We start from the raw sequence: 25,356 nt of genomic DNA, 5'->3' as shown, positions 1-25,356 counted from the left end.
ATTTGTGAAAGATCAATCACGTTAAATATAGCTATTAGTCTAGATCAGTGGTTCCCAAACTTGTTCCGCCACTTGTGCAGGGAAAGCCCCTGGCGGGCCAGGACGGTTTGTTTACCTGCCGCGTCCGCAGGTTCTACCGATTGCGGCTCCCAGTGGCCGCGGTTCGCTGCTCCAGGCCAATGGGAGCTGCTGGAAGCGTCGCGGGCCGAGGGACGTACTGGCCGCCGCTTCCAGCAGCTCCCCTTGGCCTGGAGCAGCAAACCGTGGCCACTGGGAGCCGCGATCGGCCGAACCTGCGGACGCGGCAGGTAAACAAACCGGCCCGGCCCGCCAGGGGCTTTCCCTGCACAAGCGGCGGAACAAGTTTGGGAACCATTGGTCTAGATAGATGGGAAGTATTAATGTTCCCAGTAAAAATTTTGCTAACCGGAAGTTAAGGATTAAATTAAATGATGGATTCTTTCAATCACAAGAAATACCCTTAAGAGAACTCAAAAACCATACATGATAATATGCAAATGTCAAGTTAAGGTTCATCTTTATAAACTACACAGAACATTCCAAAGTATGGAAATGCTTGAATTAAAATTATCCAACTCATTGCACCACATTAGAAACACAAATTCTGAGACAACCTTATCTATTCCTTATACAGTTTAATCTATCTCAGGAATATCTCTAGCCTAAAAAAGCTTTGGGAGAATGTGAATGACAGGGAAATTTTAAAAGCTTGATATCTCTGAAACTTTGTATGATTTGGTCCAAGCTTTCTAGAAACATTATTTCCCAGGGTAAGATGTGCCATTGGAACTCTGAGATGGATTGGTTTCATTCTGATGAGGTCAAGAAGTGATACAATTAGGTTTACAAGAGGAAGGTAACTGACCAGAATAATAGGAGGAATTTTCACTTCTCCATAACGTCTACATTTTCAGAAGTTTTACACAATGTATTAATGTGTATACCAACAAAATATGGGTTGGGTCAGTGCTTCTGAACCAGGGGGACGTATACCCCTGGGGGTACACTGAGGTCTTTTAGGGGGTACATCAACTCATCTAGTTATTTGCCTAGTTTTACAACAGGCTACATAAAAAGCACTAGTGAAGTCAGTACAACTAAAATTTAATACCGACAATGACTTGTTTATACTGCTCTGTATACTATACATTGAAATGTAAGTACAATATTTATATTCCAATCGATTTATTTTACAACTATATGGTAAAAATGAGAAAGTAAGCAATTTTTCAGTAATAGTGTGCTGTGACAATTCTGTATTTTATGTCTGATTTTGTAAGCAAGTAGTTTTTAAGTGAGGTGAAACTTGGGAGTACACAAGACAAATCAGACTCCTGAAAGAGGTTCAGTAGTCTGGAAAGATTGAGAGCCACTGGGTTAGGTAATACATTATTAAAATGAATTGGGGACTGATTAGTAGGTAGAAAACAGAATGGGAATTAAAGATATGTATTCTTTGTGGAATTTGGTGAGGCAGAGCACCATGGGGTTCTGTACTGGAACTGGTATTGCCAACTGACCAACAGGAACTGGTCTTGTATTTTTATTACTAGTTCAGACAAAGATACAATATGCAGATAATATCAAAATAGAGAAAATAGTTAAGACTTAGAGGGATGGATTAGGCAAACAGACTCAGAGGTGGAATATGAAATGTAATGTAAAATGATGCCCTTAGGAAGAAATAATGCCCAAAGTAAATACAGTTTTAAATTACATCAAATGAATTAACGTGACAGAGGAAAAGGTGCTGGGTGTACTGGTAGACTCAAACATTACATTTTTGATTGACTGTATTTAGTAGTAAAGAAGGCAACAATGAAGGGTATATTATATTAATCCAAGGACATTGTGCTATCATTGATAGCATGTCATTTTACATAGCACTGATTAGATTGCATTTGAAATACAGTGTCCATTTCTGACCATCAAAGTAGAAGACAGTAAGCATAGGCCAAATAAATTGATAAGTTGAAAGGAGGGATTTACGGATGAGACGAGATTATAAAAAAAAATTGGGGATACTTTGTTTTCAGAGAGGACGGGATTGAAGTAATTACACTCTCAAAAGATTATAAAATTGAACTTGAAGATCTGAGGACATTGAGGAGGCCAGAATTAGAGGAAACACAGGTTTAAGTGAAGAGGCATTGTAGGTAAGCAGAAATTAAAATTGTATTATTTTAACGAGAACAGTTGGAATGAACATCCTACTTAGGTAGTGGAGTCAAATGGTACTAATGTATTTAAGCAAAAATTAGATGGCTATATGGAATTTGATACGTTCTATTTTGAAAGTGATTATGTAAAAATTGCACCTTCCTACTCAACAGATCTGCTCTGTGTGTATTCAGAGTCAGATCTATTTACATGGAACATAAAAATAAGTTTTTACTACTTTTTATTCCTGTTATCCCTGCAGAGCCCACACAATTCAGAAAGGGAGCTGGATTCTATTCCTTCTTGTGCATCATCACCAAAGTCATTTAGTAAGTTTCAATCAGTTACACCTGTGCTACAGATTGGAACTTAGGGTACTGGGTAAAATTATATGGCCTGTGCTATGCACGAGGTCAGAAAAGATGATCATAATGGTTCCTTCCGGCCTTAAAATGCATAGGTGAATCCTGGCCCCATTGAAGTCAATGATTTTTGCCACTGACTTCAATGGGGCCAGGATTTCATGCTACGAATCTGCGAATCTCCTTTAAGACATCATACATAGGCAGGGCCGGCTCCAGGCACCAGCTTAACAAGCTGGTGCTTGGGGCGGCCAAGAGAGAGGGGCGGCACCTGCGGCAATTCGGGGGCGGCAGGTCCCTCACTCCCTCTAGGAGCGAAGGACCTGCTGCTGAACTGCTGCCGCCGTTCGCGGCTTTTTTTTTTTCTTTTTCTAATTGCTGCCGCCGATCGCGATTGCGATCGTGGCTTTTTTTTTTTTTGCTTGGGGTGGCAGAAATGCTGGAGCCGGCCCTGTACATAGGTGTCACAAAAGGGAAATGACCGAAGACAATGGAGTTGCATAGATGTAACCAACAGCAGAATTTGGCCTCCAAAACTTTTATTTATTGGTGACAGTTGGGAAATAACCTAAACTTAGTCTCAGCACTTAGGCTGAGTGGGCAGGGCTAATAATTAAAAGCCTCCCACAACCACCACCCACCAGTTTATAGATGGGAAAACTGGATTCCCATTGCGATGGTCACAGTCACACACTATCAGAATCAGGATTAGAACTCAGTCCTAACTGATTTAATTTGCTTCTATTTGTGTCCAAAAATCACTTCCAATAGCTGAAATTTGAAACCACATTAGAGTATGAGCCTATTTAGATCACTACTGAGATTGTAAGTTATTTGGGGCAGGGACTGTCTGTTTTGCTTTGTGTTTGTACAGCACCTAGCACAATGGGGTCTTGGTCCATGACTGAGGCTCCTAGGCACTAAGACAATACAAATAAATTCCCAAATGACAGCACCCTTTATAGTTTCTTCCTTTACAATACATTCTTTACAGGCGCGGAGATTCTAAACTGTAACCCTCACCAGTTGTCCCTTAACACACCGGAATATAAAAACGGATCCTCTGTTAACATTAACACAATCCCTTCCCTTTTCATCATTCAGTGCTTGAATATTCCAATTGATCTGTGGCAACTGAAAATTAAAATCCTTGGTTATTATTGAAGTTGCTAATGACACATCCTCTAGCATCTCTGAAATGCTTCATTACCCTTATCTGGAGGTAAATATTTCCTATAAAGACACTTCAATGGCTTAGGTACTTCAATCTAAACTGATTAAACACTTCTATCATTTTTAAAACTTGGCTATCTGCAAATTGACATTTATCACGTCACTGTAAAGTTTCCTGAACCTCAACAACAGTTGGCTTGGGTTCAATTTGCATCATATAAAATAAAACAAAACAAAACGCCCCGTCTATCCAGTCCAAATGCTGCAGAAAGTCCAAGCTTGCTGAGTTCTGAGACATCAGATACCCATCCTGCCATCCACAAGAAAAGAGAAAAGATTCTATTAAAGTGATACTTTTCAAATGCCTGGTCTACACTGGGGGAGGGTGGGGCGGGAAATCGATCTAAGTTACGTCAACGTACTTAGACCTACTCATCGCAGTGTCTTCACTGCGGTGAGTCGACTGCTGCTGCTCCCCCGTGGACTCTGCCTGTGCCTCTCGCGGCGGTGGAGTACAGGAGTCGATGGGAGAGCACTCGGGGGTGTGATAAATCGACCCCCACTGGATCGATCACTGCCCGCTGATCCGGCGGGTAGTGTAGACATACCCTTAGGGGGAATTGTTCCCTATGCTTTTTCTTAGTTTCCGCTTTGAAACGGCGGTAGAGTAGGCCAACGCACACTAGGAAATTGTAGTGCATGGAAGCAAGGTCCACATGGACATTTAACACATAGCATGCTAGTGCACTGTAGATTTACATTCCAGCTTGCCACCCACTAACTGCACATCTAGATAAGCCCTTAGCTCAAAAGAAAGTCAACTCACATTGAATATTTGTGTAAAAAGCTGCCCACTCCCAATCGAAAAGCCACATATAGGATGAAATTCACCCTTCTGTAAAAAGCCCCACATAAGATATATGCACCACTTAAGTCCTCAAAAAAGGTGTTAAATGATGGTGCATGGACCTATGCTTGGCCTTCTGCTCCCAGTGAACAGGGTGCATGTTAGGCTTTCAAATGCCACTTAGATTCCACTTAAGCCTGCAGAGCAGTTTGTGGGTGGTATGACTTAGTGGTCAGAGCCTAGAATAGAATCAAGGTTAGAAGCCACAACAAGGATCACAGCTGGAGTCACAGCTAGAAATCATGCCCAGGGTCAAGCTGGGGTCAGTAAATGGAGTCAGGGCAAGGAAGCAGAAACCAGGAACAAGTGGTTGTAACAGGAATAAGGAGCGGGAACCAGGGGAGGAGGCAGGAACTTGGTCTCCGGGGTCTGGCCACCAGCAGGCCTAGCAACTAGTTGCTCAGACAGGAGGTGTGGCAGGAACAAGAAGCTTTATGCTATGAGGTATCCAATTAGCTGCCTGGTGCTGGTCAGCTGATCCCACTGTGCATCCTCTGTTTGCAGGGCGTCAGCTGTAGTTTCCTTCTCTAGCCTTGTAGGGCGATGGAAGGGCGCAGACGGTAAGGCTCTCTCTCAGCCAGCTTGTGGGACCTGCGACACCTAACACTGCTACCAAAACAGGCCCAGTCTTGAAACTGAGGTTGACTACACTGTCTGGTGGTAGGAGCATCCCAAAGTGGAGGCCAAAGCAGTCTCTTGGTTGCAAAGTATTGTCACAATGTTCTTTCCTCGAGCACAGAAAAAGGACTCGGATCTTCCCAAACACATGATAGGGAAGGGGATGGTGGGCATGGAAAAGGCTTCTCTTGACAAAAATTAGTGCCTTTACAAAGTGTATTTTAATGCTGTGTAAAGCTCAGCCTGTGAATTTCTCTTGCTTTCTGGGTCATCTCTGGTTTAAACGAAGAATCTCCTACTCAGTATTAAATATTTAGTACTGTCTTCTACATTTTCTAAATCCCCAGCCAAAAAAAAAAGGATTACAATGGAACATGTTTATAGTGGTTTTGGACTTTCACTTCCCTTCACTGCATTTCAGCTCCACTTATAGGCACCGACTGAGCAGTCCACACTTATTCAACAATGACCTTTAGCACATGTTTAACTTTGGGCATGTTTGAGTCCCATTGACTACAATGGGATTTAAGCATATGTTTAAAATTAAGGTGGAGATGACAGGGTAGTCTCAAAAAGATTACAGATTACTTTGCATGGGCTAGTGTATGGCATCATGGAATAATGGCTGGAGGAGAGTAGGAATTGCATAAATCAGACAAAATTGCCACTACATAAGGCATTGAACAGGAAAGACTAAATTCTACCTTCATTTCACACATGGAATTCCCACTAATATCAAAAGGATACAGTCCTGATCCGGGTTACAGCACGTTTACACCATATAATACTATTTTCAATGGAGTCACTGTTGATACACACCTGTGTAAGATCAGGACCCAGGTCAAAGACAGCAAAGAAGTTGTTCCTGAAGATGTTGCCCCTGAGGGCTTAGAAGAGCTGCAAAAAGATGCAAGTGTTACAGGTTCGGTCACAGAGACACCCTTGGGACTGTCACCTGACGTGCTGAAATTACCTCTGAGCCTGTTTTCCCTGCCAGCTTGGGACTCCAGAACCCTGTCTTGTTGACCCAGACATGCTAGCCTGCTGCAACACAGACCCAGGGTCTGGGCCATGCCCCCAAAGCTGCAGACTAAACCGAAAACAGCTCAGCAGGTTTACCTGTCTTCAGCACCCAGATACCCAGCTCCCAATGGGATCCAAACCCCCAATAAATCCATTTTACTCTGTATAAACTCATAAATTGCCTGCCCTCTATAACACTGATACAGAGATGTACACAACTGTTTGCTCCCCCAGGTATTAATCACTTACTCTGGGTTAATTAATAAACAAAAGTGATTTTATTAAGTATTAAACGTAGGATTTAAATGGTTTCAAATAATAACAGACAGAACAAAGTAAGTTACCAAGCAAAATAAAGCAAAAACACGTAAGTCCAAGTCTAATATATTAAGAAACTGATTACAGGTAATATTTCACCCTCAGAGATGTTCCAATAAGCTTCTTTTCACAGACTAGACTCCTTCCTAGTCTGGGCCCAATCCTTTCCCCTGGTACAGTCCTTGTTAGTTCAGCAGACATCTTAGGTGGTAACTAGGGGTTTTCTCATGACTGGCAGCCCTTTGTCCTGCTCCACCCCCTTTTATAGCTTTGGCACAAGGCGGGAATCTTTTGTCTCTCTGGGTCCTCACCCCTTCTTCTAAATGGAAAAGTACCAGATTTAAGATGGATTTCATTATCAGGTGACATGGTCATATTTCCTGTGAGACCCAGCTGCCATTCTTCCTGGGCTGGCCCACATGTATACAGGAAGGTTGCAAGTAAACTGAGCCATTTATAGTTCATTGATTCTGAAGTACCCTTAATGGCTTCCACTTAATATATTTACATTAATAATACAACTTTATATCTTATTCTCCTGACTCCAGACATAGAAATAATACATGCAAACAAACAGGAAGAACACACTTGGTAGGTTATAAGCTTTGTAATGATACCTTACAAGAGACCTTCTGCAAATGGATATTCCAGTTACTTCATATTCACATTTTGTTTTGTTTTAAATGGAGATATCCTATCTTCTAGAACTGGAAGGGACCTTGAAAAGTCATTGAGTCCAGCCCCCTGCCTTCACTAGCAGGACCAAGTACTGATTTTGCCCCAGATCCCTAAGTGGCCCCCTCAAGGGCTGAACTCACAACCCTGGGTTTACTAGGCCAATGCTCAAACCACTGAGCTATCCCTCCCTCCATAAACATATTTTCATAAAGCATATGGGGTGCAACGTCACAGTAGGTTCTGGGTTAGGGGCTGAAAACAAAATGGAGATTGGGGTGGTAATGTGTGTTTCAGTGTTGCTGTGAGCTCTGCGTAAAGGCCAGCAGTGCAGATTAATGTCAGAATAAGAAGTAGACTTGAGGGGTGAATCTTGTTTAAGATGATTCCTGCTAGCAGGTGCCAACGTGATTTCTTTGTCCACCACAGATAAGACCTGAACCATTTTTACAAATACTATAGACTAGGGAAACCAATTTAAAACTGGTTCTTGCTAATGTAGTTCCAGCGGCAGCGTAGACAGGACCATAATATAATATTTTAATATTAATTAGTCAAAAGGAAATACAAAACTTACAGATATGTTTACAGCAAAAAGGAAAGAATTGAAGTTTTTCTAAGTGACAATCATGAGTTTGTTCTAAGACTGTGAAGGGTTTTCGCAAGGACATTAAATAAAAGGTAATTCCGCACAAATATTTTTGGATTGGCACAGAATTTGTTTCCAAAAATTTAATTTAATTTCTTGACTTGTTTCCAGCACCACTATCTCTAAAAAAAGCTTTCCTACCCAAAAACCAAATAGTCACAATAGGAATATTTTTAAAGAAGACTGGAACTTCTGTTAAGTATTATTCAGGACTCACAGACTTTAAGGCCAGAAGGGACCATCGTGATCATCTAGTCTGACCTCCTTCATATTGCAGGCCATAAAACCTCACCCACCCACTCCTGTAACAGCCCCCAATCTCTGGCTGAGTTACTGAAGTCCTCAAATCATGATTTAAAGACTCCGAGTTACAGAGAATAGTCCATCTACTCAGTTTAAACCTTCTGTATTTCCAAAAACTTTGCATTTATAATGTTTTTGAAAAATTAGAGTACTTTAAAAACAAAGAGTCCAAAAATTCCAACCAGATTTCTGGATCATCCATCATCTGCTAACAAGGAAGTTTTATTTTCTGGAGCAAAGCTAACAGCTATGTCAGTAACTCTAGGGCAGGTGATATGCATCCAGGACATTCTATTTACTAGCGGGTCACAAATCAGGAGACAAGACCTTAGCCTGTAGACAGGGCCGGCCCTAGAACAAGTGGCGCCCCTGCCTCCATTTGTTAAATTTTTGAATACCTTATTTTTTATTGCATTTGTAGCCCAGTTCATGACTTTGATGCATGATTTGCATACATGATTTATCGCTGTCATATAAGATGATAAATTTGCATGCTAGAATCTGTAAATCTGCATTTATTCATGGCATACATAAGCAATAAAAAAATTGTTTCCTCTAAACTTACAGAAACTTTTTAGTTAAGAATAACTGAAATGTACTAACATCAAGAAATTGAACTGTGCACTAACATTGGGTGGACCAGTATTAAATAGTGTTACAGTAGGTGACAGTCTTAGAATGTTAATCCTAGTCCTTTAGTTCAAAAGATCGCTTTTCTCGCTTTTGCCCTTGCAAACTGAAGCACAGCATCGGAGAGATCCAAAGACTGGCCAGTGGCATTTTCGAGAGATAAAATAGCAACAATGTGAGTCTCTCGCCGGCCATCGTCAATCAAAGATATGTTTTAATGAGCCTGAGCTTCAAAAACCTGCACTCACCATTCGCGACTGGGACCAGCAGTATGAGCAGAATCCTCAAAGCTATCCACACATTAGGAAAAGTGTCTTTCAGTTCTGCATCATGAATGAACTGGAATACTTGGAGTGGAGAGAATGAGGAGTCCTTGTGGCACCTTAGAGACTAACAAATTTATTTGAGCATAAGCTTTCATGGGCTAAAACCCACTTCATCGGATGTATGCAGTGGAAAATACAGTAGGAAGATATATATACACAGAGGACATGAAAAAATGGATGTTGCCATACTAACTATAATGAGAGTAATCAGTTAAGATGGACTATTATCAGCAGGAGAAAAAAACTTTTGTAGTGATAATCAGGATGGCCCATTTCCAACAGTTGATAAGAAGGTGTGAGTAACAGTGGGGGGGGGGGGAAATGTGTAATCGACATAGAGGTCTTTATCATTGACGTCCGAACATTCCCTATTTGTCAGCATCTGGTGAAGGTCCGCACAATTGTTCAAGAGTGTTTTCCTGTCTGCAGCTTATAAAGGTCATACAAAAACCTCTAGGTCTTCTTGTGGTGCTTCATTTGTGTGAACCTTTCTTTGATGGATTTTTCTTCCAAGCTTCCCATCACCTCATCTCTACCCTCAGAACCGACGCCCCACCCTTTCATACCCACAAGGGCATGGCGGACAATAGTCTAGGAGGTTCGAGGAAAATGTAGTTCTCAGAAAGTCTGGAAGGTTCCACGAGATTCTACAAAGGTCCAGAGAATTCTAGGAGGTTAGTGAAAAATGAATCCACATATGGAATACCTGAAACATTTTACTTCAAACCTTCTATTTTCCCTTTTGTTGCTAACAACAAAAACAACATCCTGAGCCTGGCACCCCCCCGCAAGCCTGGCATCCCAAGTGGCCGCCTCGGTCACCTGCCCCTAAATCAGGCCCTGCCTACAGAAGTGGTTCTGCATTCAGACCTTTGCACCAAAAAGGAGATGGCCGTGGTCTGCTCTTTTTACAATGTAGCAGAAGGAGCAGAGTGTGTAATCCATATTTCTTGAAGAATAACCTGAACTGTTGATGCCAACCTACAGCAGTGTAAACACAGCTCTGAAGAAGGAACTTCTGGGGAAGCTCTTAAGAGGCTAGTTGGCTAGAGCGCAACCACAGTCCTTATTAACAGTCTGGTCAGTCAGCTCACTCTGCATCTGCTCAGACTTCTGGACACATCTAGTTCAGATATTCAGGCACACTCAGAGACTTAACACAATTATTAATGTAGTCACTTCCATATTAAGAATACATCACCTCATTAGCATAGTCACTCAGATTTGTTCCCTGTTCTTACAGATCTCAGATAATGTCTCCTGGCCAGGAAAAAAATCTTCACAAAGACATTTAGAGAAGTAAAATAAAGTTCTCATGGAAGTGCAGACCCACCGAGAATATGACACTGTATCATTCCTGTACTTCATGCACAGATGGGTTCATACTATCTGGAATGATCTTAGTCTGGGCTGAATAAGGGAAAAGGCAAATTCACTTATAGCATGGAATACTGATAGACAGTATCTGTGAGGTGTTGGGAAATGTTATGGTAATAGGGAGGAAGGTGTTCAAGGGTTTGAAAAGAAAAATAGCAACATATTTTGGGGCCGTCTTGTGATGCAGCAAGCGATTTTTTACTGAGCCAAATTCTGCTGTCCCTTAAATGAGGGCAGAATTTAGCATGCTCTGACTCTTCCTCTCATTTTTAAGGTCTCATTGAGCGAGACCAAACACTAGGGTTACCATTTCCCCGGACATGTCCGGCTTTTAGAGTTAAAAAATAGCGTCCGGGGGGAATCTGTAAATGTCCGGACTTCCCCCCCATGCAGAGTGCACGCTGCTGACAGGGCAGCCGGCCGGATGGTGCCACTTACATGGGGCTCCGACAGCGAGAGAGAGCCCCTCCTCCTCTCCCCTGCAGCTGAGATCACTTCCTCCCTGTATTCGCAGATCACCAGCCGGCCGGCAGTTCGCACCGGCAGTCTGGAGCTCCTCCCCCTGCTCCTCCTCCCCGGCACGCTGGTCTGAGTGGCAGGGTAAGGGGGCCAGGGGGTCGGAGAAGGGGCAGGGAGGTTCTGGAGGGGGCAGTCAAGAGACAGGGAGCGGGGGTGGTCGGGAGTTCGGGGGGGGGCTTTCTGGGGGTGGGGGTGTGGATAAGGTTTTGGGCAGTCAGGGTATAGGTAGGGGGTAGGGTCCTGGGGGGCAGTTAGGGTGGGGGGGGAGTCTCACGAGGGGGCAGTCAGGGAACAAGGAGCAGGGAGGCTTAGGTAGGGGGTGGAGTCCTGGGGGGCAGTTAGGGGCAGGGGTCCCAGGAGGGGGCAGTCAGGGGACAAGGAGCAGGGGGAGGGTTGGGGGTCCTGAGGGGGGCAGGAAGTGGGAGGGAGTGGAAGGGGCAGGGGTGGGGCTAGAGCTGGACGGGGGCGGGGCTCCTCCCATCCTCTTTTTTGCTTGCTGAAATATGGTAACCCTACCAAACACCCTATTTTCTTGATGCATGCAGTTTTGCAAGTCAGTTACAAAACCAAGATGTGGGCCTCGATCCAATAGAGCACTTCAGCAAGTGTGCTTAAAGTTAAATAAATGCTTAAGTGCTTTGTTCAATTATTGGGACACTCTGGGCAAAGAGGTGCTTCTTGCAACTCTTTCTGAAAGAGGCCAGGCTCATGCTTAATGGCATTTCCAGTAGCACAGACTGGCTACCAAGAAAGCTCATCTAATGACTTAAGTAAGGAATCCTACAATGGAAGAAAAGTAACTTTCAAATCCGTTTTATGCCCTTTTACTCTTAGTTTTTGGGACATAACCCCAAAATGGCCTAAGTATTTAAACAGGTGTAACCCCTTTGGGGTTTAGAGAGCATGGCCCCTTTAAATCTTTTTCCTAAGGGGGAGTGGGAGAATAAGAAAAAAGGAGGGAAACTCCAGGGGGCAGCGCTGGAGCCCCAAGGAGAGGGAGAGGCAGCCTGCAGGCCCTGGAAAAGGGAAGCAGAGAGAACCTGCCTGAGGCCTGGGACGGACAGGGCCGATCACAGCCCAGGACAAGAGCCAGGAGGAGAACTGTGCCAGGGAGGAATCACCCGAGAAGGACAGGCCGGAGCTGGACCCAGGATCACGGCTGCCCAGAGCTGTATGGGGCTGTGAGTACTGGGGCTTCTGACTCTGGACTGGGAACAAGGAGGGAGGCTGTAGCTAGTTAAATGGTGGTGGTCGCTCTGTGTGGCTTTGCAGAGAGCGGCAGAAGAGGGCACCGGAGGGGTTTGCTGGGGAAAGTTCACTGGTGCCGAAGACGATCAGGAGCACCCAAGACTCACCACCAGACTGGAACTTTGCTCAGGACTCCTGAACTGTGTGCAGACACATTGCTCAGTGTCTGCCCTTCCAGACTGTGCTACCACTGGGCCTGTGGGGCCTTGGCTTGGACGCAACCCTGTTTTACCCTCCCTTATATTTTCCCTTGTGTTTTTCTCCTCTCACCCCTCTGTAAATAAATATTTCCCTTGTTATATCCATTGTGCTTTTACTGTGGGTGTGGGTGTTCACTCTGGGGGGTTTGGAACAGGCGCCCCTGGGGTGGAAGGAATTTCTCCTGCTGCATTCCTGTGCGCGCTCTCTCTTGGCCAGAGCTGCTTGCAGAGCAGACTCCATCTTGGCCTCGAGGGCGCTAAAGTTACACAGGTTTTACAGAGCCTCATTGAGGTGTTTTATTATAAGGGTAGCCTTGCCTCAAAATGATGGGCCTGATTCTCCTCTCACTTCAGTCAGAATCAGGATCAAATCCATTGAAGTCAATGGAGCTACAATGGTATGAGGAAAATCTGGCCAATGCAGTTCTGCTGCCAGTAAATCTTGATGACAAAAGCTTTTCCATACTTAAGATCTTCTCTTTTCTTGTCAGGTAATACTATTCAGTTGGAATTGACTACAAGATACATCTGACATTTCACTCCTAAAAGCTCCTACATTATGCATAAACCTGGTGTTATTTCATTGCTTAGTGTTACATAAGAAAGGCCATAGTGGGTCAGACCAAAGGTCCATCTAGCCCAGTATCCTGTCTTCCGACAGTGGCCAATGCCAGGTGCCCCAGAGGGAATGAACAGAACCGGTAATCATCAAGTGATCCATCCCCTGTCGCTCCTTCCCAGCTTCTGGCAAACAGAGGCTAGGGACACAATTGTTGTGAATTACAAATGTGAATGAAATGAACCTCAAATCTTTTGAAATCCCGTTCTCCATTATTTTTGTTTTGCTGCATAACCCATTCTAAGAGAAGAAGTGTCAGGAATTTGGGTCTTGATCGAGTGTAGATGAAAGCACCTAACTATTCATTCTGGGACATACAGTGTCATGCATTTGCACTTGGTAGTTTAAGATCACGGAGTTTTAAACCATATTAACAATGAGATTTAAAATAGCCTCATAGACTTTAAGACCAGAAGGGACCATTATAATCATCTAGTCTGACCTCCTGCACATTGCAGGCCACAGAACCTGACTCACCCACTCCTGTAATAGACCCCTAACCTCTGGCTGAGTTACTGAAGTCCTCAAATCATGATTTAAAGACTTCAAGCTACAGAGACTCCACCATTTACACTAGTTTAACCGGCCATTTACACTAGTTTAACCGGCAAGTGACCCACGCCACAGGCTGCAGAGGAAGGCGAAAACCCCCACGGTCTTTGCCAATCTGACCCAGGGGAAAATTCCTTCCCAACCCCAAATATGGTGATCAGCTAGATCCTGAGCATGTGTACGAGACCACCAGCCAGATTTAAAAGTTTATTAGATAATATTTGAAAAATAAACTATACAGAAAATTTGAAGCGTCAGTTATTGGTCATTGGGGGTAACATACAGCGTATAGGGAGATGTTAGTATTTTGGTGTTGGGCCGCACACATAATATATACAGACTGCAATGTCCCCAATGGTTGTTTTTTTTTTTTTTTAAGAACAGATTTAAAAGTTTATTAGATAATATTCTACAGAGAATTCTTTCCCCAAGTAACTCAGAACCCTCCTCCTCTAGTGTCCCAGTCACTTCTTTCATTTTTTTTCTATTGTTCATCTACTGACACGTAACACTGGTCAGCCTTCATCAGCCACTTTGCTGACCCTAAGCTAGATAAAAAACAGCTCTTTACTAGCAATACAGACTTACATTTTAATTAAGCACATGTAAATGAAAATCCAGAAGATAAAAATAAATCAAGTCTCCTTATCTGTAGATTTCTATATGCAAACTATCCAAAGGATCAGGGGATAATTAAAGGGTCCTCTTTGATTCTCTGGACGAAATAAATCTCTTCATTCCCTGCTCTGGGAAATAAAACAAATTTTGCAAGCTCTATTTTAAGCGTACGTCTTTAGAGACACCCGGCAAACCAATCCTATTGGCATGGATTTTCACTGGTGTAAGAGATTAAACTTTAACCTGGAATTTAGTAAACCATTTATTTGATATATGAAAGATCACAGAATCCAGCTCGCTTTCTCTGAGCTGTGCTGGCTCTGGACAGTGAACAGGTGTGAAAAGTAGAAAAATGTATTTTAGTCACTAAAGTGAGGAGATGTGCCTCTGAACACACACGGGGAGCAGCAGGTCTGTTTGGTAACAAGATGCTATTTTTACATAGTCACTTGTCAGAACAGAATCACGCTTTAAAAATCTAGAAAAACTCAAGTATTACAAAATTATGAAATCAATTAGAGATATTAATAACTCACATCCAATAAAATGCCTATGTCATAAGAAAATTGTCCTCCGAGCAACAAGTTTATTAACTGACAGACAACTCTGTGCCATGATTTGTAATTTCAAATGTATTACACGTTGTACAACATTTGGAATGATGTGAAGATTTCGGTATTTTTGATCAGCAGTTCTTCAATGGTAAAATCACAGGTTGTAAAGAGACAGTGCAAAATATCCCCATCTGTGAATTAAGAGTTGCATGCATGCATGACTGTATGAGAGGATGGGCAGTTATAAGAGTCTGAAATAAAACAGGCAGCCTATTACAAAAGCCACTCGATTCACCTTTCCAAAGGAAGCTCAGTTAGAAAATTTACCTTTCAATCACGTTTAGCAAAGCAAGAATGGGATTCTGTTATATCAAGATTTATGGCCCAAACCCAGGCAGTGATAATTAGCCAAAAGGTTAATTCCTGGATGAGCTCATTCAAAGATGGCCAACAGTTGGACTACTGGCTTTTGTCAGAAGTTGAAACTGTATATCAACTAGACAGGGCATGGGAGATTAAACAAGTATAATCAAACGAGTCAAAGAAGTTACATTGGCAGCTGAGATACTGCAGTATAGAGAGGTCATTTTGCTGAGATAATACAGATTTCCTTTTAAATTAAAAACAACAACAACAAAGACTTTAGATTAGATTTTGCTTTTATCACAAATGTATCTTGTGATTCTCTGTCCATTGATCACTACTGATTCTGTGCAACTAACCTGATGTTATTGTCAAATTTAAAAGTGAACAGAGAATTCTTTTTCTAATATTTTGCAGTATAAACATTTTTTCTTTTTTAAAAAGAGATATTGAAACAACATATAGAACTGCATTGGGGCAAATAATCAATACTCATGAGGCAGGAATACAAACAGGTCAAAACACATAGGTATATGCACTGGGCCAAACAGTTAATATATGCAGAATTGTGTTATTTTTATTAGTGCACAGAGTGGTATTAATTTCACATTTAACAGAAATCACAGGGGGAAAAAAAGTGTTCCCTCTTTCAGAGCACCAGAAAACAATCAATAGTTATTTATATGGCTTTCTGCCAGCTGATCCCTTAAACCAACAGATACTCAAGGTAGGGCATTACAATACTGCATATAGAGCCCCATATCCTGTTTTAGGGAGCTGCATGCTTTACAGCTGCTGTAAAACTTGCAATCTGGTTTTTTAATTACCTTATAGAACGTTAGGTTTTATAAACTCCCAAAAGCAAACATCCCAGTTAAGACTTTATGCACCTCTAACCATTAAGAATCATAAACGCAACAAATATGAAGTGCTTCATGTCAAGAAGAAATAAAAACAAAATGTTTACACACTTTATAATAGAAACAGGTTGCTGGATTATTACAGAGGACAGTCTGGCTTGGTATAACTAATAGTAAATATGAAAACATTCTAATCTATATTGTCTTTCATGTGCGGCTCTCTAAGCTTTTCAAAAACCTTGACTAATTAAGCTTTCCAGAACACTTGTGAAGTATTGCAATTCATTTTACAGATGGGCAAACTGAGGCAAAAAGTAGTTAAGTGGCTTGACCAAAATCAAACATTGAGTTAGTGGCAGAGGGAGAGAAAGAACCTGTGAGTCCTAAATCCCACACTTCTGCTAATCAGCAGACTACACTCCTTCCCCCCACTGGGCAAAATGACAAAAGGGAGAAAGTTAAATTCAATTTTTATTAAGAGACTCCACTGCAAACTATTTAAAAAGAGCTTGTCTTTTTAATGGAGTTTGTTTAGTCAGTATCTCTCCATTGATTGAAAAGAAAAGCTATCTTTCCCTAATCACATTTTAATTTTTCATGTAGCAAACACATATTCCTGTAGAGCAGAAACCAACGTGGTTTCCCTTTGTTTATACCCTTCTGCTTGCCGTAAGTGTAAGTGGAGCCTGGTTGAGTACACTTGATTATCCAAAGCCTTGTTCTGATTGACTGATGGTGCATGGCTGTAACATTACCAGGAAAGCCCTAACACTCAATGGTGTATAATGGGGACTTCACCACAAAAAAATATGTATCTCCATTTCTAGGTCCATTATTTTATATCATTTGAAAGGAAATAGGATGGAGACATTTCTTGTATGTTTCTCATAATAGCATTCTAACCTATTTTCCATCATTTTCTGTTTTATTAAAATACTATCCCTCTGACATTCAAGAAATTGAACCAGGAGCCTTAATGCAGGGACAATAACTCTGTTTATACAGTGCCTAACACGGCCCTGACCTGACTAATGTCTCTAGGTGCTATTGCAATATATATTCCTGGGGGCATTCTGCACCAAAAAAATTAAAATTCTGCAAAATTCTCCAAAATTCTGCAAAGTTTATTTGTCAAAATAACATTACATAATAATGCTAGTTTCATTTATTTTGATAATTTATTTGAAAATTCCTGTCAGCAAGTATGTCTGTAAGAATACAGACACACACAAAATTTCCCCCAGGAATAGAGTGTTAAAGAAACCCCTATGACAACCCAGTTCCTGTTTCTCTGCCCCCTTTCCCCCCAGAGCCAGATGGGGGGGGGGGCAGACACCCACAACCCCTCCCTCTGAAAGCCCAGGTGCTGGTCCCCCCTTCCCAGATAACCGCACCCCTTCCCCCCCAGAGCCCAGGGATCCAGAGAGAGAAACAGCCTGATGCTCGGTCCCAGGCTTGCACGGAGTTTCCTGTCCCTTGCTGTCTCCTGCAGCTGACAGGAACCCTCTAGCTCCCTGCCTTCTCTATGTGCGAGCTGGGCTCTGCCAGGTCCAGTGGCCCCTAGTGGCAGCTAGGAGCACTGCAGCCCATTTCTGTGGGGGAAAGGAAATTCTGCGTGCATAACGATTGTGCAGTGGTGTAGAATCCCTCCTTCCCCGGAGTAAATATAGATGTTAAATAGTAACAACAGTGGGACTTAAAGCAAGTTGAAAAGGGCCAGAAAAGACAGCTGCAGAGTTAAGTTGCAAATATGTTAAAAAAAGGATTCCACAAAAATGTCCCCTTATTAGCCTGTGCTGTGTTGTGACAGAGATGTGGCTCTGAGGGCCTTGGGAATCGATTTCTTTTCCCGTTTAAACACAAAGAGTGATAGCTGACTCCACTGATGTCAGTGGAGCCCGAGTTTCACCTAAACACTGTCTCAAAAGCAGAACTAAGAAGCAAGGCAACACCACCTGGAAAACAACCCAAAATAATTGTCTATTCAGGGCACTTTGCTGGAAATGGTTACCACCACTGAATAGCACTGGCCTGTACGTGAAGAGTGAGAGCAGGTGTTGCAAGGGAAATCCAGGCAGCATGCTCCACTGGGACATCTTTTTTTAAAAACACCAACTACCTGACATCCGATGCATTCAAAGGCAAAACATTGGCTTTTCAGAATCAGTGGTAAGTTCCCTTTGGCAGGGAAGATCTAGTGATGCCCAGAAATGGGGTGATTCCACTGGAAGTGAGGGAATCACCCAATCTTCCCTTCCTTCTGAAGGTGAAGTATTAGAAAGAGGCTCTTGCAAGTCTTCCCTTCCCACCCCCTCAACCCAGAGCTCTCTCCAGCACATCATGAGAGGGCTGGACTAATAGGAATAGAGGTTGAAAAGGAAAAAAAGCACTTTAAAACTGCCACTCATCTTTCACACAAGCCTTTCCTTGCTGCCTCCCCCTTCTCATCCGCCCCCTAAATTTGCCCTTTTCAATCAAGAAACTCAATTCAGAGCCTTAATACAGCTCCTAGTTCAGCTTCCTACACTTAAGCAGCCCAGCAGATTGTCTAGTGGGGTGGCCTGGGCTGGAAAGCACCGGTTTGTCTTTTGAAGTACTGCTGCAGAAGTGCTAGCAAGCAGGACTTCAAACAGAAATGGCTCTTCCCCACGCAGCTCGGCTGCTGCACTGAGGGGAATTGACTGGAGAGCTCTATAGGGTATCTTTACTGGAAACTGAACTGCAGACTTCATCAAGTCTCATTCCAAGTTTAGTTTCTTGTTTGAAAAGGGCAGGTTTAGGTGGATGAGGGTGGGGAGGAAGCAACAGAACGGAATGGAAGGAGAGGACTTGGTTTTGGGTGTCCCAGTTTTTCGTTGCCTTTTCTCTCCTTCTCCAACTTTATTCCATGACCCCAGCTACCCTTTCTAGCCATGATGGTGCAAGACAAAAGGCAACGCTGGAGTCAAAAGGTGAGGTGTTGCAGGGCTCTTTATGGCGAGACGTTTCTATCAACACTTTAAGGACCCTCATGAAATTTATGGGCTGAGGTTCACAAGTGTGGCAAACCCCAAATCCACGCCTGGCTTGAATAGGTTCAGTGCAAATGTTTCGCACACTCTACCATGAACGGATCAACTAAATCTGGATGCCAGTTATGGATTCCCACAAACAAAGCACAGATGTATTTCTCCAACTAGATCCGTTTTATTTCAGATTAAGGAAAACGACAATGATAAAAGAAAATCTGAAATTTAATGCAAATGGCAGCTGCTTTATAGCAGCCCTTGCAATAGGCAGTGGCAAGGAGAGGGTGGAGAGGAGACACTCCTCTATGTTTAAAGGAGCAGTAAACAGAAAACAGAATGACACCGCTTTTCATTTGCATAACTCCATAAATCAAAGTATCCAGCTGGAACACCAATGATGACAAAATTAAAATTTTACTCACAGACTCACTGAGCTCTCTATTGGGTATATAATAGTTTATTATTAAATGCCACCTGTCAAAAAAATTTACAGTACACACAATTGCAGCTCTAACTAGATGCTCAGTTGCCACTTTTCCACAGATCAATACATCTTTTTGAAAATCTAACCCTAAAATGAAGAGCCTGTGGGTTCAGAGAGATTTTTTTTAAAAAGCACATTGGATAAATGGGTTTTGTATTGTATCTTCAATTTCCTTCCTAACGCTGCAGAAATTTCTGTACAATAGCTGAGATATATGCATTTTAAGTTTTAACGCACTGTCAGATCATAGCTTGCTCCATAAGGGTGAAATTCAACCCCAAACTGCATTGGCTTGTGAGGCTCCAATTCAGCAAACAAAATACTTGAGCACATGCTTAACTTTAAGCAGGTGACTTGCCCCAATGAATTCAATGGGCCTATTCACATGCTTAAAATGAAGCATGGGTTTAAGTAATTTGCTAAGTCAGAAAGTAGGAGCTAAAGTGATATAGAGGGGTCCATGCAGCCTGTCTGCATTGGGAGGTATTTCACCTTAAATTGGCACAGAGGGACAGCCAATATTTAAAATGGTTTTGATAAATCACTCATTTTCTCTGCTGACAGCCCATACACACAGCTCTAATTTTAACCCATGGAGCCTCAGAAACAGCATTTACTGTTCTTAACAAAACAAGATTCATTTACAGCAAGTCATACCATCTACAATCTTTTTTACACTCAGTTATTTTATTTTAAATCATTCTGATTTCACTGAGAACGGGCTGGGGAAGGAATTTCCAGAGGCAACAGAAGCTCACAGGAAGCAGGCAAGCACAGCTGACTGAGTCTGCCACCCATTGCTTGCAAGCCACTCTTAGTGCTATACAGGGTTCCTCTGTGCTTATCCCCCATCCTTTTTTTTATTCCTGTGCTCCTGCAACACTGCTGATGCAAATTCTCCCATTACTGAGAAACATCTAATAATTGAATTGCAACATACAGTGGAAAACTAAAAAATACTTTATCATGATTTTATTAGTGTTCTGCCACTGACATCCAATTGACTGCTTTGGCCAGGAACACACAAGTATCAAGTTGACATCAAATACACCTGTGGTCTGTCCTAGAGCTATAGATTTGAGAATGCCAGAAACATTTAACTGCCATCAACAAGCTAAACGTATAGGATATCAGAGTGGGGGGGAATAGTTAGCAGAGGAAACCAACCTTCTTTTATGGTAAAATGACCCTATTTTCTTTTTCAAAGAGGCACCATCAATTTGAAAGTCACATTTCAGCCTGAACATTGTCTACCTTCTATAATTCCAAGCTACACCTAAAATGGCTCTAACTGAAAAAGGTAGCAAAAATCATCATTTTAACACCCCTTTCCCCCATCTGTTCTCTTGAATGGCCAGTTATTTAGACTCTGATCCTGCAACTTTCTCTGCACACATGCAGAGACTGACCTGAATAGATACATTTGCAGGATCAGGACCTTAGTCAGTTTCTCCCTTGCATCGGCAAGGAAACAGAAAAACTTTTATAAAGGACATTTCTTTTAATTGAAAAACAATTGGTTATTTAAAAGAAGCTTAAAATTAGTTATTTAAAAGAACATAGATTTTTAAAAAAATTCTATTTATAAAAACATGTTGGCAGTGTCCCTTTAAAAAATAAATTTCAGATGAAGCAGTCACTGATGTTAAAGAGAGGTACTTGCTCCCTCTCAATGTACCCCTACCTAAATCTAGTCTAAATCTATATTTTTATACTGCTGTCATCATCATGGTACCCTATGAGCATGTATGTGGGTGGAGAGGGGGGAAACAAAACTCTCTCTCCTCTTTCTCTCCCAGCCCCCCCACCAAACCCTACAGGCATAGCACCAATAGAATTGCTCTGGATTCACATCAGGATAAATGAGAGCTTATCCCTTTAAAAGGGTATGGGCCTAATGCAGGGGTTCTCAAACTGGGGGTTGGGACCCATCAGGGGGTCACGAGGTTATTACATGGGGGTCGCGAGCTGTCAACCTCCACCCCAACCCCGTTTTGCTTCCAGCATTTATAATAGTGTTAAATATATAAAAAAGTGTTTTTAATTTATAAAGGGGGTCATACTCAAAGGGGTCACCAGTATGTGTGAAAGGGGTCACCAGTAAAAAAGTTTGAGAACCACTGGCCTAATGCTCATGCCAGGTGTGGGACTCTGCTGAAGTTAGAGGAGTCACATCAGTGTAAATGAGAAGACTTGATACTTTTATTTGGACATGCGGAAAGCTGAGCGTGTAAAACCTTGCAGACGGAGAGAAGCTAGCTTCTCACATAGCCTTTAACTTCTAACAGAGCCTTGCGGTCTGTAATATTTAAAATGCTTCTATTAAGACATCAATGAATGTCAGTTTTTAATGGCATTTTGAAGTCAGCCACTACCAACTGGTTCTGAGGTACTGCCAGGATATCGACACCCTTTGACTTTTCAAAGCCAGTCAGATTTAAGGATTCCTTCTAGACTTTTATCATAGAAAATATACATCTAAAGCATCAGCAGGTTACTAGTACTGTATGGAAACAGGAGCTGTATCCCCAAAGGAACATTAGACAGATAACTGGTGATCTCACTTTCTAGCTGTATACATGAGAACTGCCAACTAACATCTCACTTACTGTTGGCACAATATTCAGAGTATGAAGAAAAATACAAGAAGATGAAGTGTTATAAGGCTGAAGTGCATTCTGAGGGGAGTAGAGGAGAAAGGTGGAGAACGCTTATAATGCTCCAAGACAGGGTACCTGAGATTGGGAGCAGATCACAGGGGGAAGCTAGAGAACCAGGGGAACCTTTGTACTGCCTGCAAGGCAGGCTGGAGCTGGGGAGCAGAGCTTGGGGGGGATTGGGAAGAGCCTGTATTTGCAGCACTCATCTGCAGGAGCAGAAGAGAGGGGGCACAGGATAAGGGAGAGCAAGGGGAACTCCTGTCATGCCGGGGAGCAGAGAATACAGGGGAGAGCAGGGAGCTCATTCAAGGCTGCAGAGTTCAGCTTTAAGTTGGGGTTGGGTGCTGGGGCAGGCAGGCAGAGGGGAAAGCAAGGATACTACAGTAACGCTGCAGCCCCAGTCTAGCCCAGGGAAGGGAGAGGAAAGGGGGGAGAGGGGAGCAGAGCACGGGGGGTGTCGCTGAAGCAGGAGCGGGCATCGCACAGCCGGTCTCAGCAGCCCTTGCCGTTAACTGCTCACACTTGCCTTCCTTCGGTTTATTCCCACCTTTCAATCTTTCCTTTCCGCCCCCCGATGAACTGGTAAGAAACTTCAGTCGCTCCTGGGGAGCTGCTGAGTAAGATGGCCGCAGAGCAGCCTCTGCTCTCCTCCGGCCACCTCTGGGTTAACCCGGCTGCTGCCCCTCCACCCTGCTACATGCCCCCCACTTACCCCGGCGCGGACCCCAACAACTACAGCACCGGGAGCGCTGGCCACACTCCGCGGGCGCCGAGCGCTGACACCCCCCGGGCAGGGATGCGATGGTTCCGGGAGCCCCTAGCAGCAGCCCAGGGCTCCCCCTTCCCCTCCCCTCTGAGGCCACGCGTGTGCAGCCTGGGCAGGAGCGTCTTAAAGAGGCAAAGCACCTTAGAGCTGGGACGCTCCTCTTAATATTTCAGCACGGGCCCGATTCTCCATTACCCCCCATCGCCTTGTCTCCTCAGTCACCCTCCTGCCCATCTGAGTGGGCAGCGCTTTACCCGCGCTCTGCCCCCACTGCACAAAGGTGAATCCTGCCCAGTGTCTCTGGACTAAAAGATGCAAGTTCAGATCTATGTGGGGTAGGGTGACCAGACAGCAAGTGTGAAAAATCCGGCCCCCAGAGGGGATAGGCATCTATATAAGGCAAAATCCCCAATATTGGGACTGTCCCTATAAAATCAAGACATCTGGTCACCCTAATGTGGGGTCAGATGAAGGAAGCAGAACAACATTCAGGAGAGGAGGAAAGCAGTGCGATAGAATATTATAAAATAGAATAGAATATTAGGATTGGAAGAACCCCAGGAGGTCATCTAGTCCAATCCCCTGCTCAAAGCAGGACCAATACCAACTAAATCATCCCAGCCAGGGCTTTGTCAAGCCTGACCTTAAAAACCTCTAAGGATGGAGATTCCACCACCTCCCTGGGTAACCCATTCCAGTGCTTCACCACCCTCCTAGTGAAATAGTGTTTCCTAATATCCAACCTAGACCTCCCGCACTGCAACTTGAGACCATTGCTTCTTGTTCTGTCATCTACCACCACTGAGAACAGCCTACCTCCATCCTCTTTGGAACCCCCCTTCAGGTAGTTGAAAGCTGCTATCAAATCCCCCCTCACTCTTCTCTTCTGCAGACCAAATAACCCCAGTTCCCTCAGCCTCTCCTCGTAAATCATGTGCCTCAGCCTCCTAATCATTTTTGTTGCTCTCTGCTGGACTTTCTCCAATTTGTCCACATCCTTCTTGTAGTGGGGGGACCAAAACTGGATGCAATACTCCGGGGGTGGCCTCACCAATGTGGAATATAGGGGAATAATCACTTCCCTCGATTTGCTGGCAATGCTCCTACTAATACAGCCCAATATGCCATTGGCCTTCTTGGCGACAAGGGAACACTGCTGACTCATATCCAGCTTCTCATCCACTGTAATCCCCAGGTCCTTTTCTGCAGAACTGCTGCTTAGCCAGTTGGTCCCCAGCCTGTAGTGGTGCATGGGATTCTTCCTTCCTAAGTGCAGGACTCTGCACTTGTCCTTGTTGAACCTCATCAGATTTCTAATTCTGAGCCCTAATTCTGTTGGGAAAAGGGCTTATGAAGAGCTGGAAGTCAGATCCCATGTGACATATTCTCAGTATACCAGCGAATGAGGGAAATATGGTTGTGACGTTCCCCTCTGGTGTTGTCTGTATTGGTGATCTGCTAGGTCACTCCAATCCTTAACTCTGGGAGCCAGCCTTACCCTGCTCTGCTGTGAGAACCCCCACTCCTGGGCTGTTCACTCACAGCCTCTGGCATGTAAGCTGCTCCCAGCTACTTGCAATCAAATGACACTAGCCAATATCTCCGGTTCCAGACACAACCCTAGGAACCTCCATCTTGCAGTGTCCAGTTATGCCCGCTGGACGCTGCAAGCTTATATACGTTCATCAATTTAACAAAGAAACTGATATGTACCAGGCTTGTTATCCCAAGGGGAGCCTCTGACACGCTTCAAACCAAACACACTGCTTCAGGTAGAATAAACAAACAGATTTATTAACTATAAAGATAGATTTTAAGTGATTATAAGTCAAAACATAACAAGTCAGATTTGGTCAAATGAAATAAAAGCAAAACGTATTCTAAGCTGATCTTAACACTTTCACTGCCCTTACAAACTTAGATGCTTCTTACCACAGGCTGGCTGGTTGCTCTTCAGCCAGGCTCTCCCCTCTGATCATAGCTTCAGTCGCTGGGTGTGGTGTCTGTAGATGTAGGGGAAGAGAGAGAGAGCATGGCAAATGTCTCTCCCTTTTATCATGTCCTTTCTTCCCCCTGGCTTCCCTTCCCCCCCCCCACCTTTCAGAATCAGGTGAGCACTACCTCATTGCAGTCCCAAACTGACCAAAGGCAGGGGGGTGACTCGTTCAGAGTCCAAGGCCTTGGCTACACTGGCAATTCACAGCGCTGCACTTGCTGCGCTCAGGGGTGTGAAAAAACACCCCCCCGAGCGCAGCGAGTGCAGCGCTGTAAAGCGCCAGTGTAATCAGCGCCTGCAGTGCTGCACACTCTCTTGCAGCACTGCAAGCTATTCCCCTTGGAGAGGTGGAGGACTTGCAGCGCTG

General features: G+C 43.6%; 1 protein-coding gene across 11 annotated transcripts in view; it reads right to left on the bottom strand.

The window, feature by feature from the left end:
• The window catches only part of TSPAN11 (tetraspanin 11), a 189,896-nt gene extending 166,800 nt beyond the window's left edge, over positions 1 to 23,096 (bottom strand). For 8 of the 11 annotated variants that reach the window (XR_006172766.2, XM_024109992.3, XM_042843028.2 and 5 more), the window contains exons 1-2: positions 22,940 to 23,081; positions 6,061 to 6,138 (exon numbers count right to left, since the gene is read on the bottom strand). The gene's annotated coding sequence lies outside the window, so the exon portion shown is untranslated. Of the gene's footprint in view, positions 1 to 6,060; positions 6,139 to 22,939 lie in introns of all 11 variants that reach the window. The other 3 variants (XM_005307829.5, XM_065584227.1, XM_024109990.3) reach the window with 3 other exon arrangements.
• Between the last annotated feature and the right edge of the window lie 2,260 nt (positions 23,097 to 25,356).

The sequence above is a fragment of the Chrysemys picta genome, chromosome 1 (genome assembly GCF_011386835.1).
Source record: "Chrysemys picta bellii isolate R12L10 chromosome 1, ASM1138683v2, whole genome shotgun sequence".
NCBI classification, from domain to species: Eukaryota; Metazoa; Chordata; order Testudines; family Emydidae; genus Chrysemys; species Chrysemys picta.
Note: the sequence above shows the minus strand (reverse complement) of the source record. Positions and strands in the feature narration are given on the sequence as shown.